The sequence below is a fragment of the Triticum dicoccoides genome, chromosome 6B (assembly GCF_002162155.2).
Source record: "Triticum dicoccoides isolate Atlit2015 ecotype Zavitan chromosome 6B, WEW_v2.0, whole genome shotgun sequence".
NCBI classification, from domain to species: Eukaryota; Viridiplantae; Streptophyta; class Magnoliopsida; order Poales; family Poaceae; genus Triticum; species Triticum dicoccoides.
The window spans coordinates 572,280,059-572,289,035 of record NC_041391.1 but is presented as its reverse complement, the minus strand read 5'-3'; the positions used below and the strand labels follow the sequence as shown (position 1 = coordinate 572,289,035).

Sequence of the window (8,977 nt, the reverse complement as noted above, 5' to 3'; positions counted from 1 at the left end):
GAGCTGCCGCCCCCACCTTCCCTCCCTCGGCAGAACGCGTCGCCGCCCCCATAGCACACACCACCGTCCCAGCCATCTTCCCGCGCGCCACTGGATCCCGCCGCCACACTTCTGCCATTACCGTGCTTGGCTATGAGCTCCAACCACCACCGCCGCGTGCAGTCCTGGGCTGCCTTCCACCGCAGTCCCCAGCTTGCTGCCGACGCAGGTGCGGTCAACCCAGCACCCCTTCTCTCTGGTGGGCCTCCTCCCTCCCTCTGCCTTCCTCTTCTCCCTTTCTACCTCCGGCGAGCACTCCTAGACCCTCCAGCTTGTCGCAGCCCATTGCCCGTTGGCTCCTCGTGTGCGGCGCCCTCGCCCGCCTTGGTCCTGCTTTCCGCCATAACCTTCCTCCACCTGCCGTCATGGCCTTCTCAATCCCAAGGTTTTGGATCCCAAGCGGTCCTTTTTTCTCGGGGGGCACCGAAATTCATGGTTACCACGGTAACCACAAAATACCAAAAAAATTCGGACGAAATTTTAAAATAAATTTTGAATTCAAATATTTGAAAGTTGATATAGATAAAGTTTTAACTCTTTTTGATCAGTAATCCTAACTTAGCGTAGTGGTTTTTCGCGCGCGCCAGCCTTTGCCCTTAGGTTGCAGGTCTCGAGGTTGATTCCTCGCCGCTCCCCGAATTTCAAAACTTTTGGTTTTTTCTTTTGCATTCTAAAAAAGAAAGAAAAACGCGAGGGCAAAAGGACTCGAACCCGCGACTCGAGAGCATGCCTTTGCAACTACGCCATCACCGGTCCTTTTCGTACTACAGAGATGCCTTTATTTACCTGAGTCAGGGTTCGAATTCAAAATTTTCAAAAAAACTCGATTTTTTTTGCTCGGTATGAATGTTTTTAGTTGGGTAGTGGTAAATGCGGTAACCGCTCGGGATCACGAAATTTCGAGCGGTACCCAAAACAGTGCTCAATCCCCGACGTCAAGAGAGAGACGCGGTGTAGGAGTTTGACAGGGAATCTGGGTGGAGTGCGAAGGAGTGGAGCCACGCGCGCAGGTCTCGCCTGATCTTCTAGGGTGCAGGACTTTGTTTGGACGCCACCCACCAGCCACGAACATCTCGTTCCTTGCAGAAGATGATGTTGCATTTCTTCTCGTGTTTCTGCAGTTTTGTTAACTGAACTTAACTGCCTCGATTGATTGAACGATTAGTCTGAATGCTCGCATGTGAAGTGCCATCAATGATATATAACAACTTCCGGTCGAGTCAAATGAGGCTTGGTGGAGTGAGAAATAAAGCTAATCACAAGCAAAAGTGAATAACAGAGATGGTGTGCTGAATGGAGCCTAAACCTGCTGATGGCAAGATATATAACAACTATTCTTTACACATTCCACTGGTACGAGACGTTTGTGTCTGCAGATTCCGATAAACCATAGGGTCTCTTGCCACCAGCTTGAGCTTCCCAAGCAGCGCAGCACAAGGATCCTGGGGAGGAAGAGGGTCGTTGTTTCTCCGGCTCCGAGCCCCTCAGGCCCGCACTCCCCGGTGTGGACTCTGCGCAAACAGCGCAACATTAGGTTCCATATGGACGACACCGTCTGCCTACTTGAATCGCTGCCTCAAGATGTCTTGGTAATGAGGAGCGCTTCGGTACACCCCCCTTCATTTTTAAGTCTTAAACTTCAAAAAAGTGGGCGTCCGACCTGGGATTCGATCCAGAGTCCTCAGGAACAATGCGTAAGTGCACAACCATCTGAGATAGCTAACCTTGCGTGCCTACTAATCTTATTTTCCTCTTTTTGAACGAGATAAAATAACGCTAAGAAAAAAACGCAGCACCTTCACTCTTTGCTTTTCTTTCGTTTTTATTTTCCCCTTTTCATAAAATAGAAATTAAAAATTGTACATAAACTTTTTAAAAAAAATCCGAAAAAATATGAACACAATTTGAATTTTGAAAATTTTGAATTTGAGAAACAGAAACAATAAACAAAAAAACAAAAAGTCAAAGAAGATGAAAAAGGGAAAAAGAAACAGAAAAAATAAAATAGGATAGGAAATAAAAAGAAAAATTAAAACAGGATAGGAAATATAAGATCATGGAATAATTGGGGTCATTTGATGGATGCCAAAAATACAAGCTCTCAAACGAACCCTTCTCACCTACTCGAACACCCTCTGTTGAATGTGATCTATTTCTAGCATGCATGAAATATCCTCAACTTTTTATAGTAGTGGGCATACCCATGGTAGGCATCCATGCGAGGTTTGAATGAATTTCCAACACAATATGCAAGTTGTGTCACGTCCGGCCATTTATCGGCCAGTTTTCATCGAGAAAACTCCAAAAAAATGTAACAATTGTCGAAAACACAAACAAATTGGCAAGGTGCCTTGATTTGATCATAGAAGTCGCTGGAAAAAAAATTGAGACCATTTTAATTATGTCAAGAAACAACGAACCCTCAGGTGGAGCCTTCTGGCCATCTCGAACACCCCCCATTGAAACATGGTCCAGTTTTAGACATTCTTGAAATAACCCCAACTTTTTCAAGCATGTGAGCATGACCATGGTAGTTATCCATATCAGGTTTGAACAATTTCTGACACCGTATGCAAGTTCTGACACGCCTGTCCATTTATCGGTCTTCTTTTACCAAGAAAACTCTGAAAAATACAAAATTTGTCGAAAACCAAAACAACTTGGCATGTTCCCTTGAATTGGTCATATAGGGCCAGGAATAATTTGGGGTCATTTCAAGGATGTCAAAAAACAACATACTTTCACAGGAAGCCTTCACGCCTACCTGAACACCCTCCGTCATGGTATATGTTTGGACATCCTTCAAATCACCCTAACTTTTGCAAACAGGTGGGCATGTTCATGGTAGACATCCATGTCAGGTCTGAATCATTTCTGACATAGTATGCAAGTTGTTACACGTTCGGCCATTTATCGGTCTTTTTTGGCCGAGAAAACTCCAGAAAATGCAGAAAGTTTGACAACCGAAACAGCTTGGCATTGTGCCTTGAATTGGAACGTACGAGGCCTTGGGAACCGGCCCGGTCGGGCGGCCTCCTATGAATAAAGCATTTAATTTGTGAACTTGTTTTCAAATCGATGAACGTTTTCAATTTTGCGAACTTTTTTTGTTAAATTCATGAACTTTTTTCAAATCGATGAACATTTTCAATTTCGCGAATGTTTTTCCTCCTTGGAGATTGGGGTGTTCGTGTGTTCCAGGGCGGTCCATCAAAATCGAGGTCACTGTGTCAAAATCTAAGATGGCCCTATCTTGTTACAGAAAACGTCCTATTAGATCAATTTGTCGTCTATGGCAGGCGAGTTGCATGCACAAAAAGTATTTTAGGTGTTCTTTTTAGTTGCATTCATATATATAGCGTTTTGGCATTTTAGAAAATATCTCCACAAGCAGAAAGTCTAATGTTTCTTTTTTTTTTAGGCAAGAAAGCCTACAGTTGATAATCGAGTCTTTAGAAGTGTGAATAAAACACATAATTTTTTCTTGGCTGGTCCAGATTGATGGGCCGATGGGCTGGTTTTGCGCACCGGCATAGTATGTACTTATAAATCTTGAGCTACTTTTATAACTATAGGGCAGAGTAGTGGATTGGTAAGTTGTGAAGTTTGGGAGACGTGGTCAGGAGCTCGATTCGTCTTTTTTACGTCTTGCTTTAAATAGCAAGTGGCCTAGCGCCTGGTGGGCTGGCCCAGATGTGCATCCTAGCGGGTGCTTGTTCGTACGCTCGCCCGCGTATCGGAGGTCTGGTTGTGGACAATGTACTTTCAAAAATACCATCATGCCCTTTATTATAAAGGGGTATAGAATAATCACAGCCGTTGATGTGTTTAGGGGGTTGTACCGAAGCGGAGGTAACCCCAGACCCATAGTGTTCCATTTGAAATCCGTTCTTGTTCTTGTTTTAGATGTGTTGCTTATCCCAATTTGGCGGAACATTTCAGGTCAAAGTCTGCAAGGTGAACCACAGCGACCTGAGGCAGCTCCTCCAGGTGTCGAAGCCAGTCAGCGAAGCAGTAAGCACTGCTGATCCGTCTCTGCTAAACCCAAACCCTGCAGTGAAATTCGTTGCCCATGTATGTAGACTCGCATTGTTCTCCTCAATTTGATCTGTGCAGACAGTGGTTGCTAAGGAGCTGCATTTCGCCTTCACGACGCTGTCGAAGGCCTCCACGGACGGCGAGGAGGAAGACGATGGCCCCGGGGCGCCCAACCAACACAGGGTTGCACGGTCGCGCTGCTGGGGCATGAGTTTGGCCAGCGTCGCCGTCAATCTGTCTTCGTTGTTCAGCAGCTTGATGTCAGAGGTGTAGATGTACATACCACGGCACGAATTTTCCCGCTTGTACTTGTCCATTCTGAGCGCTCTTTTTTCTTCATAGGCCACGTCGGACAGAAACACTTTAGTTAGTGATATATGTAGTGATCATCATCTGTGTTAGTAAGTTATATATGGTCATTCTTCTATGCGCGATTGAAGAGGACATGCTGTTTTATTTCTGTGTATGTAATAGTGTAAGTTATATCTAAGCGTCTGAGTGTTGCAGCTCATTAGAAGAGTGTTTAGTGTAAGTTATATGTAGCGTTCATAGTGTTGGAACTCATCAGAAGAGAAGTCTCTTCTCACTTGACGGATTTGCTGTAAAATTCCAATTTTTGTCCTTCTACGTCCATGAGCTAATTCCTGTTACGCTTAGAGACGTTTCATGAAGTACTGGTACGACTATACGCCGAGTTCTAGTATGGCTATATGCCGGCAACCATGAAGTTCTAGTGTATAGAACAAGCAACATATTCACAGAAAAAATGTATGAAATTCAATTTAAAAAAATGTCTTATGCTTATTTAAAACCATTTTTTTTCTAATAATAAAACCAAGAAGTTCGAATTAAAATAACAGATAAGTTCGAACTTTATAAAAAAACACATATTTTTCTTGCTAAAGAATAAAAATGAGGAAGTTCAAATTAAAGTAAAGAAACAACTAAAAAATTTAAAATAGAATATGAAAACTGCTATATTACATTGCGTATAAAAATAAGGGTTTACAAAAACTTACGAGGATGTAGATATTTTAAAAATCTAGAAGTCCAAAAAAATTGAGCAAGAAATTATAAATGGATTTAAAAATCTGTATAAAACGGATTTTCACTTTAAAAAAACCCAGAGAGTTTCAAATTAAGAAGAGGAACATTTAAAAATAATTTATAAAAAATATTTTCTATTTTCTAGAAAACTAAAAGTTCAAATTTAAAATAATGGTGCGGTTCAATGTTTATAAAAAAAGTATTTTCCCCATTACTAACAAATAAAACTAAAAAGTTCAAATTTAAAAATGGTGAAGCTCGATGTCTATAAAAAACTCATATTTTCCTCATATTTTTTGATGTCACTAACGAATAAACCAAGAAGTTCAGTTCGAAATAACCAAGAAGTTGTACATTGTTTATTACATTTTTAAAAAAATACACAATGAAGTTCAAATAAAAATGGTAGCGCGGTTCAATGTCTATAAAAAAAATCAGATATATTCACGAAACCGAGAGAAGTCTAAATTGACAACAAACGGAAGTTCACGTACTGCATGGTGTGTATTTCCTATGAGAAAACATGAATAAAAAGACGAAGTCTAAAAATTTTGTTGCCAGAAGTTCAAGTGCACATTCCGGGAAAGTATAAAAAGTTCCTCATGTTCAACAAGTTTCCTCAACAGAAATTCAAATTAAAATAACAAAAATAGTTTAGAAAATTTAATTAGAAAATGGATTTCCCCGTTTCTAAAAGAAACCTAGAAGTTCAAATTAAAGCAATGGAGCGGTTCAATGTTTATTAAAACTCAGATTCTAACCACTAATAGAAAATAAAACCAATGTGAGATTCAAATCAAAATAACATGTAAGTTTGGAGTTTATTAAAACCGAAGATTTACATGTTCGAAAAACAAAAACAAATGCCATTTTGGCATTTTTAAAACCAACTCATAAAATGCAAAACATTTCTTGCTAGAAGTTCAAGTGCTCGATGTGGGAAAGTTGGAAATTGCTACCCACTATAAAAAAACTCAGATGTGTTGCAAGAAGTTCACATGCACCACCATGCACGGTTCAGAATAATATATTGCGGGACGTCCGACCTCCAATTACATGCTTTAAAATGAAAAAAATGACGTCCGACCTTCAGTTGCGTGTAATTCGACGTACACACAAAAATGTGACAAAAGTTCATAGTGAAAACAACGAGAAGTTCAAGTACTGCAATGAATGCATTTCAGGGGAGAATAAAACTATAGAAAAATAAAAACTTAAAAGGTTCGTTGAAAGAAGTTCAAGTACTCTATTCGTGGAAGTTCAAAAATTCTTGCGACAGAGGTTCACCTTGTATTTCCATGTTTGATTTTTTCCGTATAAAAGTCGAATACAATTCTTTATTCAAAATATAAAAAGGTGAAGTTCAAATTGAAATAATAGAAAAGTTTGGAGTTTATTTAAACCTATGATTTACCAATTAAAAAATAAAAAACACAATGCCATTTTTTGCACTTTCAAAAACAACTCATAAATGAAAAATGGTTGCTAGAAGTTTAAGTGCTCACCGGAATTGAAGTTTAAGAGCTACGAGAGAAAAAAACACATGAAAAACAGAGTGAAGTTCAGGTAGACATGTTAAGAAGTTCAAGTTCTTCACACGGTGCATTTTTGGAGAATCTGTTTTGCGACAAAGGCAGAACGCACGATCTCGCTATTTTCAAAATTACATGAAAACCGCTAGGAATCGGAGAAAATCATCAACATGAAAAAGTTTCGCATTTTCCGTAGCTTTTCAAGGGTATATTATTTGCCCCATTCCGATAAAGTTTGTAGAAATTACGACCAAAAAATGTTTTTAGCCATTTTCAAAATTGACTTAAAATCATAAATAATTGCGAGAAATAATAGATAATTTTTTTGGCATTTCCTCAAGTTTTCCAACCCCATATCATTTGCTGTATTCGGACATACGGTTCAAAAACTAGCTCGAAAATACAAATTCACTAGAACTTGTATTGTTTCCTAAATTTCTTTTAAACCGTTCAAAATTTAAAAAAAGATTTCAACATGAAAAAGTAGCGCATTTTCATAAGCTTTCCACCGCCATATCATTTATCTCAATCGGATTAGGCGTTTAGAAATGTCATCAAAAATACGAACTCGGTTGTTCGGTTTGCGGAATTTTACAATTTTCCACATTACTCTTTAATCATAAGGAATTACAGAAAACTATGAACATGTGGAAGGAGCAGTTTTGCAGCAGCTTTCCAACGCCATATTATTTGCCTCATTCCGATAGACGGTTTAGAAATGCGATCGAAAATACGATTCACGTTTTTTGTATGAAGAAATAAACGGTTTTCAAAACTGCTCTTAAACCACTTACATTTTGCCAAAATTTTATGTTGGGTCATGATACTGGTGTCCATAGCTTTCCAATGGTATATCGCAAGCCCCATTTGGGCAATGTTGATGGAAGTTCAACCTAGCACTAGGGGAAGTTCAGGTCAAACAACTCAGGCAGTAAAATTGCAAAAAACGCAATTTCATCACGACCCGAGAGCAAAATCCGTCAGCGAGCGAGATTTCTATTTAAAACCAGTATTTAGTTGCTAAAAAACATTTCTAGATTACACTAAAATCATATAGATTACACTAAAACCAGTATTTAGCCACGGTTGCAAAGATAGCTCGAAGGGTCGGGTTCGTATAGAGGGAAGTTCAGGCGCGTGTACAAATAAGAATATATCACATAAGTTCAACATGAAAACAACATGAAGTTCAACTACTACGCTGAATGAATTTCAGATGAAAAACTTTTAAAATCATTTGCGAGTATGAAAAAATGATCAACACGGAAAAATTACGTGTTTACAGCAGCTTTCCATCGGTATATCACTTGCTCAATTCCGATGAATGGATGGAGAGCAAGGAGCAGTGGATAGTGATATACGAGCAAAAAAGCACGTGAAAAACAGAGTGAAGTTCAAGTATACGTGTCGAGAAGTTCACGTTCTTCACGCGGTGCATTTTCGAAGAATCAGTTTCGCAATAAAGGCAAAACGAATGATCTTTGCATTTTCGCAATTACTTGAAAACGGCTAGGAATCAGAGAAAACCATCAACATGAAACAGTTTCGCATTTTCCGTAACTTTTCAGCGGTATATTATTTGCCCCATTCTGATAAAGTATGTAGAAATTATAGCAAAAATATGTTTTTAGCCATTTTCCAATTTGACTTAAAACTGTAAGGAATTAGAAGAAACAATATATACAAAAAAGTTTTGCATTTGCTCAAGCTTTCCAATGCCGTATCATTTGTTGCATTCAGACGTACATCTAAAAAAATTAGCTTGAAAATACGAACTCGGTGGAACTTGTACCGTTTTCTGAATTACTTTTAAACCGTACCAAATTAGAAAAAACATTTAACATGAAAAAGTAGCGCATTTTCAAAAGCTTTCCAATGCCATATCATTTGTCTCAAATGGATTAGCCGTTTAGAAATTACATTGAAAATACGAACTCGGCTATTCGGTTTGTGAAATTTTATAATTTTCAAAATTACTCTTTATCCATAAGGAATTAGAGAAAATTTTCAACGTGTCGAAGGAGCGGTTTTGCAGCATCTTTCCAACGCTATATTATTTACCTCATTCTGATAAACGGTTTAGAAATGCGATCAAAAATACGATTCACGTTTCTTGTATGAAGAAAAAATGGTTTTCAAAACTGCTCTTAAACCGCTTACATTTTGCCAAATAACTTGGGCCATGATATTGATGTCCATAGCTTTCCAAAGGTATATCGCAAGCCCGATTTGGACACATTTTAGGTGAAGTTCACCTTGTACTCGGGGAAGGTCAGGCGCGTTACTCGGGAAGTTCATGTTCTGATCAGAATAGTGTTTAC

The 8,977-nt window shown here is 39.0% G+C and overlaps 1 pseudogene; it reads left to right on the top strand.

The window, feature by feature from the left end:
• The first annotated feature begins 132 nt into the window (after positions 1–132).
• LOC119321284 lies at positions 133–4,350 on the top strand (annotated as a pseudogene).
• Positions 4,351–8,977: the final 4,627 nt, after the last annotated feature.